This window comes from Cydia splendana, chromosome 5 (assembly GCF_910591565.1).
Source record: "Cydia splendana chromosome 5, ilCydSple1.2, whole genome shotgun sequence".
NCBI lineage: Eukaryota > Metazoa > Arthropoda > Insecta > Lepidoptera > Tortricidae > Cydia > Cydia splendana.
In genome coordinates, this window is record NC_085964.1 from 24564407 (window position 1) to 24573685 (window position 9279).

The 9279-nt window shown below is 38.3% G+C and overlaps 1 long non-coding RNA gene across 1 annotated transcript; it reads left to right on the forward strand.

Annotated features, from left to right (window-relative positions):
• Positions 1-773: 773 nt before the first annotated feature.
• On the forward strand, positions 774-3298 carry LOC134790313 (uncharacterized). Its single transcript, XR_010144179.1, has 3 exons — positions 774-928; positions 1140-1207; positions 2562-3298. It is a non-coding gene; the product is annotated as an uncharacterized LOC134790313 (long non-coding RNA).
• Positions 3299-9279: the final 5981 nt, after the last annotated feature.

Genomic DNA, 9279 nt, shown 5'->3' on the forward strand with positions numbered 1-9279 from the left:
CAAACAATTGATCGTAGTATGACAAACGCTCTTGCACATGCTACTGGTAATCAGTTCGGTCGAAATGCATCTAAATTATAAGGGTAAGGGAAGGGATTAAAGGCATCAGTTTGAAGTAATTACCTTTTAACTTCTGGGTTCAGGGTTGGCTTAAGGATGACTCACGTTAGACCGGGCCGTGTCCCGGCCGGAGCTTCCGGAGCTTACTTTTCTATGACATGACAGGCGATCACGTGATGATTTCCATAGAAAACGATACGCCGGAAGCTCCAGGCCGGACACGGCCCGGTCTAACTTGAGTCATCATTTATATAATGATCATCAGATTGAGCAAAGTAGGTAAGGTATAGTATAGTTATAGTATAAGCAAACGAGGTTCTAGGCTAATATTTTCATAGCTACACGAACTAATGAGCAAAAAAACCGAACCCCCTGAGAGAAAGAGGACGGAAGGGTGGCGTACCGTATTAATAAAAGTTTAGTACGATATATCTTACGAATTAATTAAAACTAATTGTGCATATACGATGTTCCTCCTTTCTTAAAACAATTAGCCAAAATAAACAAGAAAGGCTAGCTATTAGTCAATCGACAACCACTGATGCATTTACCCTTTAAAACAATAAAATTAGATATGGTCGTTACACGTGTTATTGCATGGCTAACTATATCAATCTTAACTAACCAACAGTGAAACTTATATCCATGCAATTAGGTTCAAAAACGGTCATTAAATAGTTATGCCCGATGGTATGACGTCATTCGTAGCGGGCTTTATAACGGAGTCGGCGTGGACAGCGAGCCATCCACGCCGCCGCCGCCGCCGCCGCCATGTCGCCGCTCACCTGCTTTCTGCTCGCACTTGCTCCGCTGCTCGCCGCCGCTCGCACCGTTGATCCGCATTATTGCGACCTCAAGCTTATACGAGGTACATATTAATTTCCAATTTTTAATTATGATTCGTACGTTCTATATTATGTATTAGAGTTCATTGAATTTTTTCATAATTTAGCAAGATATAGGGTGAACAAATGATAATTCAAATTATATGTTTTAAGTTATTATGGAGTTGGCAACATTTGTAAGCCATAGTCTATGTGAGGGTAAGATGGGAATATTTATTATAGTATTTTTTACAGGACTTGAAACTGGGGAATATATTGATTTTAAGATAATCGCTCCTGGTGGCCGTGTTAACATTGATGATGTAAGTCATAAGGCTCCTCTACACGATGGGCCAGCGTCGGCCACTGCAAGGGACGCAGCCATGCGGTAGAATGAGATAGCAATATCACTTGCTCCCTCTAACGCATAAATGCGTCCCTTAGAGTGGCCGGCGCTGGCCCATCGTGTAGAGGAGCCAATAGATTTTAAGATTGACTTTGAATGTACCTACGAATAATGTTTATGAATTAATAAAATTGTGATCTAGTCATAAGTAAAATAAGTTACTACATATTATCTAGACGACTCTACCAATTCCAAATTCTATGAGGTTGAGTTGAGTTGTTATACAGTACATATTGTGCTAATTTACCGCCCTAGTGTGGTAACTAACACTATACGGGCGTATGTAGAAAATATAAAGGGCTATATGTACTGTAAAACGTTGTACAATACAAGTGCGAAAAGGTAATTCGCATTTCGTGTGGATTTAAAACACTACTTTCGGTCGCAACAAGCAAACTTTCCTAATTTTCCCACTTGTATCGTAGTGTACTATTACCGCACAGTTCCAACGCCCACCCGGAGGTAATATTATGATGACATCAAGCTAATTTGATAATATATACCAGAGTATTTAATATCAAATCAGCTTGATGTAACCATAAGATTGCAATTTGCATAATTACCAGTTTATTTTTTATAAATATGCCAAATGTCAGCTCAAATGCAACGAATGATCGACTTTAAAGGTATTTGGGCAAGACCTAAATTTACCTTTGATTTGACCAATTTATGGTCATATATCGGAGCTGTCGCGGTGCTCAAAAATATCTGAACACGCTCTATTGTCAAGGCGTTAGAGTGTTCAGTAAATGAAAATGAAAATATTTATTTCAGACACCAGATATCCATATTTTTGTCTACAAGACTATTAGTAGGTAACAAAGAAAATTAAACTATAAAATTAAACGTTAATGTTAGTGGAACATATAACGCTCATTGGATCGAACATGCATTGACATCTAGTGAGTTATAAGACATCGACGCTTTCCGCAATCACCTTCAGGAGTGTGTTGGTGCTGCCCCGCACGCGTTGCTACAGGGACGCCACCCTCTTACGCAGCACTGCGTGGAAGCCGTATGTGCTCCACTCGGCGAACAATCCCGACGCGCTGCATCGCCAGGGCAGCCCCAACAAACCCCTGAAGGCGTTGTTATACTGGACACGCAGAGCACTAAAAGTTTTTTGGTGTAGTTGATCCACAGGTTGCACGTGTACAGGTTTTGGCAGCGTAAAGTGTTCAGATATTTTCTATTTCTGAGCACCTTGGCCACTGCGGCTCCGGTATATCTGATGGCGACTATACTAAGATTTTTAATTGTTTCATAACCAGAAATGCAGCCGGCCAGGAAGAGAGTTGGTAGGCGAGGATGTTTACGTGTGCAATTACCCATTTTCTAAGCCCATAGTTAGTACGATTGTTGGCACCCCTAATCAGTTCAAGTCAGTGAGCATATACTGTCCGAATTGTATCGCTGGGTGCTCGCGCCTCGAAGTAAACGTGAGGCAGTATTGCAAAATGGTGACACCGCCTGTTACTGTACGGGCATTGTAATGATGCAAGTTGGTAATACTATTATATATGGTGATTTATTTATCGCATAAGATATATTATATACAATACATGTCACTAGATTACATACAAAAAAAAAGAAAGAAAAAATGTATAGTTATGTACTTGTTTAGAATTTCTATGTATCTAAGTATTTATATTATATCGATTTATATAAGTATGTATATCGTCGCCTAGTGCCCATAGTCCAAGCTTTGCTTAATTTGTGGCTAGGTCGATCTGTGTAAGGCTGTCTCCAATTAGGTATTATTATTTGTTGTTATGTTGTAAAATCTGATTTTAGAAATAGATAGGTACATACATTTAAAATCACGCCTTTTTCCCGGAGGGGAAGGCAGAGACCACGGATTTCTACTTGCTACGATCCTGACATACCTCTTTCGGCTCCTTCACTTTCATAACATTTCTCAGATTTTAAAAATAATTATATTAATACTTTGGCATAATTATCCGGAATAAAAATTTTTGAAGTGTGGCACATTAAACAATGAATTCCGTTTATGTTTTTTTTTTTCTTTTCACAAGATACTGCATCAGATCATCGAAAGTATTAATAAATAACAAAGTAAAGATCGACGTCGCGTCGTGACTGTTAGCTACTTTATACTCTTTATAGTTTTACCCCATTTATTAAATAGAAATTGTGGTTGCCGTCTAAGTTTTTCAAATGTTATTCTGGTACTTTATTTCGTGCATGAAATAATTTATTTTATATAGGTATGTACAGGCAATATCCCTATAATGTAAATAACAGAGTCGGCGTCGACAGCGCGCCATTCTCGCCGCCGCCGCCGCCGCCGCCATGTCGCCACTCTCCCGCTGCTCGCCTCCGCCGACGCAAGTTCTACGACTTTTTACAGCTTTCTGATGACAGATAGTAGTTTCTGATGACAGGTAGCAGAGTGACAGACAGATAGTGTAAACGTTATTGGTAAGGAATAATTAATTAATAATTCGTGTGGAAAGTAAAAATCAGAAATATTCATAAATCATTTTTGGCGGGCTGTTTATCTTTTTTAAAAGTTATCATTTTCATTTTTAGGCAAGTAAACAGACGATGTTGTTAACTGTAATGTAATGTTAATGATGGAAACATTCGTTACAGACGGGTAAGTCTCAGCCTCAGCTTAGTTGGTAGAGCGGCAAGCTAATATCCTGTATTCGTAATTTAAGGTCATATTTTCCTTTATTTCGTCAATAATTCAAAAATACTAGGAACGTCCAAGACCATTAGAGGAAAGTACATTGAAAATATCATATGTCTTTATTATTTGACTTACCTATATAAGTTTGTTCGGTAAACATTGTCCAAATATACCTACATCCTTATATAAGAAACATCTCGAGGAAAATAAATACATGTCAACAAATAAACAACGAAGCATTCGCGAACAAAATATCTCATGCTCCGGTTTTTATGAGCCCTATTTGACACTTTTTATTTACGGTTAGTGATATAGGTCTACTGTTTAACTGAGGCGGTTGTCTAGTTGTTTTTGTCAGCTAGCTGATGACTAGCTATCCGGACATACGAAAGCGTCTTTGCCCAAGCTGAAACGGAGACCTTCGCTAACGCTCGGACAACCAGATATATGTCACTTACTTAAATGTCTATGTCAAATTTCATGTTACCAGTTTGTTGTTTTAAAATTAGAGTGTACTTAACACGTAGCGGTGTTTTTTTTGGCGGAGTGTTCATAAAGTCTTAATATTTTATTTTAAATAAAAACCGCAATGTGACAAGTTGATTCAAAATAACATCGAATAGCGTCTTACAGCTATATGATTTGAGTAACATCGGAGTTACAAATGGATTCCTCGTATTATGGGAGATAGGCTGTTTTCTTCATGTTCGGCTCCCAATAAATTGTTTATCTGACTTACGGACATAAAGCAGGGGTTGGGTTATGGGTTGGCTTAAAATAATAACACGGATTTGATGTGCAAAAGTCATGTTGATGTAGAACCTGACTAGAAATATAATAATATGATAATTGTGAAGAGGGCGCTATTTTTCTCTTTTATATGTTGACAGTTCAGTGTACGGGTATGAAAAAAAATGTTTTAATAAAATTTTCCAACATGACACGTGATTCAGACTTTAGAAAAGTAGCACCTGTTCTGTGCAGCCCCATCTCAACGAGGTGTCTCAATTAAGTAAGTATTCCCTATGTAATGTATAAATAATTCCAAATATTTACCCTTCACACCTTCTAACCTTTTGCGTTTAATGGAAATTGATACTTATAATCACGTTGATAAGGTCCATCATAGACTGCTGTGGTCCTAAACAAGACGCGCAAGAAGCTTAGAAGTTTGGAACTTGCGATTATGCAGCGAAATAATATACAGCTAGTGCACCTTGAATAAACGCTAGATAATGGATACACGAGGGTGGAAAGATGACTTCTTATTTTGAACTTGGATGGGCGGTATTTGGCAAGGTGTGTAATAATCCGATCCAAAATACTGTTGTGTTTTAAAACAATGTATTTTAAGGTTTAATAAGTATACAGGCAGCACTAAAAAAAGCTTTTATGAACAATGACAACATTCGTAGAGTTTGTGCGGAAAGAGAAGAGTCGTGGAATGTATGGGGCCCAATACATTCCACGACTCTTCTCTTTCCGAAGAAACTCTACTGGAGGCCTACCTAAGATGTCAATCCTACATCGGCAAACGCCGATCGAAAAAAAATGTAACAGGATGACAGTTGCTACGAAAACTCACATGGTCGGATCATTTCCATACATTACCTACTTCACTTTCGATTGGAGTTTTCTATCAAAGGTTGTCACTTGGCTAGGCCCCGCGTGTAGAAGATCGTCATCTCACATACCTACACGTACGAGCACACGGACGGTGTTAGTGGAGATGTTTGCACAGCCAGGCAGCATATTTCGGCCGCGTGATTTATGACTGTCTCCGCTGTTGTAAGCTGTGGCTAAGTTTTAAGTCGCCCAACACGCAGCTAAATTACGTTGGTGGGAATTACTGACGAGGCTTAGAACAGGCGGTGACTATTAAAACGTGTCTGAACATGTTTATCTTAACCCCCTGATTCATAAACGTTTACTAAAGTTGACAAGCCGATAATAATCGTTTGTCCCTGTCCATCATACCAATACGTCGGAAAGGGACAAACGATTATTATCGGCTTGTCAACTTTAGTAAACGTTTATAAATAAGGGAGTAAGTCTTTACCTACTGCCCCACCACGCTTAAATGAACCCCTAGTGTAAATTCGATAGTGACGTGACGTACGTTTCTTCAAACAAAAACGTCACTTTTGACATTGACATATCCGATCCATATCGCATTTTTAGCAAATTTTTGACGTATCTTAAAGTTCGAATCAGGCCGTATTTCAATAAAATGTTATATTCTTATATGGTACAAACAGCAACACTCCTAACTGTACATCGATGGACCTTATTACTAAAAGCATGAGGTCCACCGATGTACAGTTAGCAGTGTGGGCGTTGGTACCTAAATATATTCTCCACAAAAAGGCCGCTTTCAGAACTTTTTGAACATTATTGTAGCAGCGCATCAATTTTTAACTTCGCAATGAACTAAAAACCCTATACAATATGATATTTCACATTTCACAGAACTCTGTGGGAATTGAAACAAAATTAAAATGTGGCTAGTAATAAATAAAACAAAAACGCGCCGTGTAAAAATGTGGGTAGTTACAAATGAAATAACAGTGGTCGTTTCGAGCACCTGCCGCGAGCAGCGTTGCAAACGCTTAACGAGCAATCGTCTGACGACTCGGTCACGACATCACGCGACTGGCGACGGCGGCAGCGACAACCATAGGTGGGAATGAAAGGTCCGATCGCTGTGTCTCGCTCCAACCTATGATTATCGCTGCCGCCGTCGCAAGTCGCTCAATGTCGTGGCCAAAATAATCTTTACGGGGGTACTAGGACAGATGAAAATCGTTCAATCAATCAATCATTTATTTGCAAAAATATAGTAACAAAAGGTTAATAGAAAATGCCAAATGAATCTAAATTAATGTATGTAAATAGTCATGTCAGTTCGTAGCATCTGTCACCCCGATACATTTTAAAGCAGGTAAATAGTCAGGGTTCGCAAGGGTCGACAACGCATCAGTGGCTCCACCGATGTTGCTTATGTCCATGTGCAACGGTGACCGCTTCCTATCATCACTATCACATATATAGGCATCTCAGGGTCACACTATCACTGGATCCATTACGACATCGTTGACATATAAAGTTATACCGATATATTAATGTCGGTATACCTATAATGAGAATAACTTAATCTTAGACTAATAAGGTCTTAAATTTCATGAAGATTAATGGTCATTACGTCTACTCTAACTCAAGAAAAGGATTAAGTCAATTTTAAAAACATAGCGTAAGTGATCTTGAAAGAATATGAAGATAATACTTTTTGTTATTATGTCCTGTAGGGTCGCCACGCGTTGTTGCTTTTTAATGGATATTGGGTTTGATCGTATTAATTATTCAGTAGACCCCTGTCTTGACTTTAAATATATAAATTAGCCTCAAATCTAAACTTTATCTTGAAGTCAGAAGGTCGAATTTTAAATGCGCAATATAGATAATGAGGGTCAAAAGTTCATGGCTAAAAATAGATTTAGAGAGATTGGCCTGAATTTGGTGTAATCGATATTCCAACATGTGTTACCTTAACGCAATATACATATACAGGTAAGTAGATAATGCGAAAAAAGCATTTTTCCGATAAATAAGACTTCATATGGTCTGGATCTTAAAATAATACAATAGAGCGTACTTCCTTCATGATATAGGAGGCAAAGAGCAGACAAATAGCTTGATGGTAAGCAATTACCGTCATCCATGGGGATCTGCAACATCAGAGGGGTTGCAAGTACGTTGCCGACGTATATTAATATTACTATAGGCTTAATAAAAAAACATATTTATTATTTATTTATTATATTGATAAGATAATGTATTGTTTGTCCGCATTTTCATTAGTCATAATTTGGTTTTCCTCAGAAACGCGTAACTTTTCAGGATTGCCATAAAACAAACCTGACCTAACCTATCTATAGGATAGCTTTACGAAAACCCTGAAAAGTTAACGGTTTCAGTATTATGAGTATTATGACTAATGGTAATCTGACAATCATTACATTATAACTTTCAATCATTATGTCAATAAAGGGATCCGTAAGCAATCCGACTGGTTTTGTTCACAGTACTGGCGCAGTCAGCACGGATGTGTATTTGTATAGACAATTTAGCGAACGGCGCTAGATAAACTGCCGTATTCAAACTTCAAGATATTCACAAGAGACGACACGTACTAGATCCATTCTAGATACGTGATAGTTTAGATTTCAACTAGTTCTCTTTTGCAGCGCTATTCGGGCAACCAATGTCACTTTTAAGTTAGATAGAGTAGGATATCTATTAGATGTGAATTGGATCTCTAAGTCATATCCTGTGGAAATCGTTGAAGAGTAGGTATCTCCAGAATCGCGCAAATGTCTAATTTGACAGGTTAGATCTTAAACATATCGTTATCGTATCTTGGCGATGTCTAAAAGATATCTAATAGATGTCTATTACAAAATCCGAACCGGCCCAAAGCCTGATAAGGAGACGGCTGGGCCACGAGCCAAGAACCGATTTACTTGTTTACCGGGATTTAGCTTTTTAAGGGCATTCACCTACTTAGCTAAGTTAAGGAACTGAATGTGAAAACAGAAACGGATTTTATTTTACGGCGCACTCCTCCCCGCAAAAGCATCTGAGACATCTAAGTCCCTTTATGAAAAAACTTAGGGACCGTAAGTAAGCCCTCTGTCCTCAATTTAGCGGCAACGTTACTTTGTACCAACAATGTGGACAAATACCAATATATCACAATCCTCATTTCACACAACATTTCCTAGTAGCATACCGACTTAAGTGCTTTGAGTCCTCGGATCTAAGACTCGACTTGGTTTTTCAGTCTCTATGTTGAAAGTTGAGTTTTTATCAAGAGTATCGAGACCTTAGACTGAGTCTTTTGTAAAAACTACATTCAGTCACATAAAGAGAACTCTCAAATTATGTACAAAAGTTTTCTAAAACGCTTTCTCTCCACGTGAAATTCATGGGTTTGTTACACATCATTCAAAAGCGCATTTATTCCTTAGTGCTCAATAAGATGAAACCTATAACATTTTTGACGAAGTCTTTATCCGAAGACTCGAGTACCTTTAACTTGCGCTCTCAATAAAAGACTCGATTCGGGTTTTAAACTTTAAAGGTCTCGGAAGTTTTTTGAGCGCAGAATCGCGTAAAAATGAGTGAAGTTATTCAAATTTAGAATCAAAATACTTGAGTTCCTACCAACACTATGCGGCTCATTGTGTACATTTCCACGAGTTCAGAGAGATCAAGCGACTCATGACTTCGTGGAATGCACGTTCAGTGCATCGCACCGTGATTTAATTTGTCAC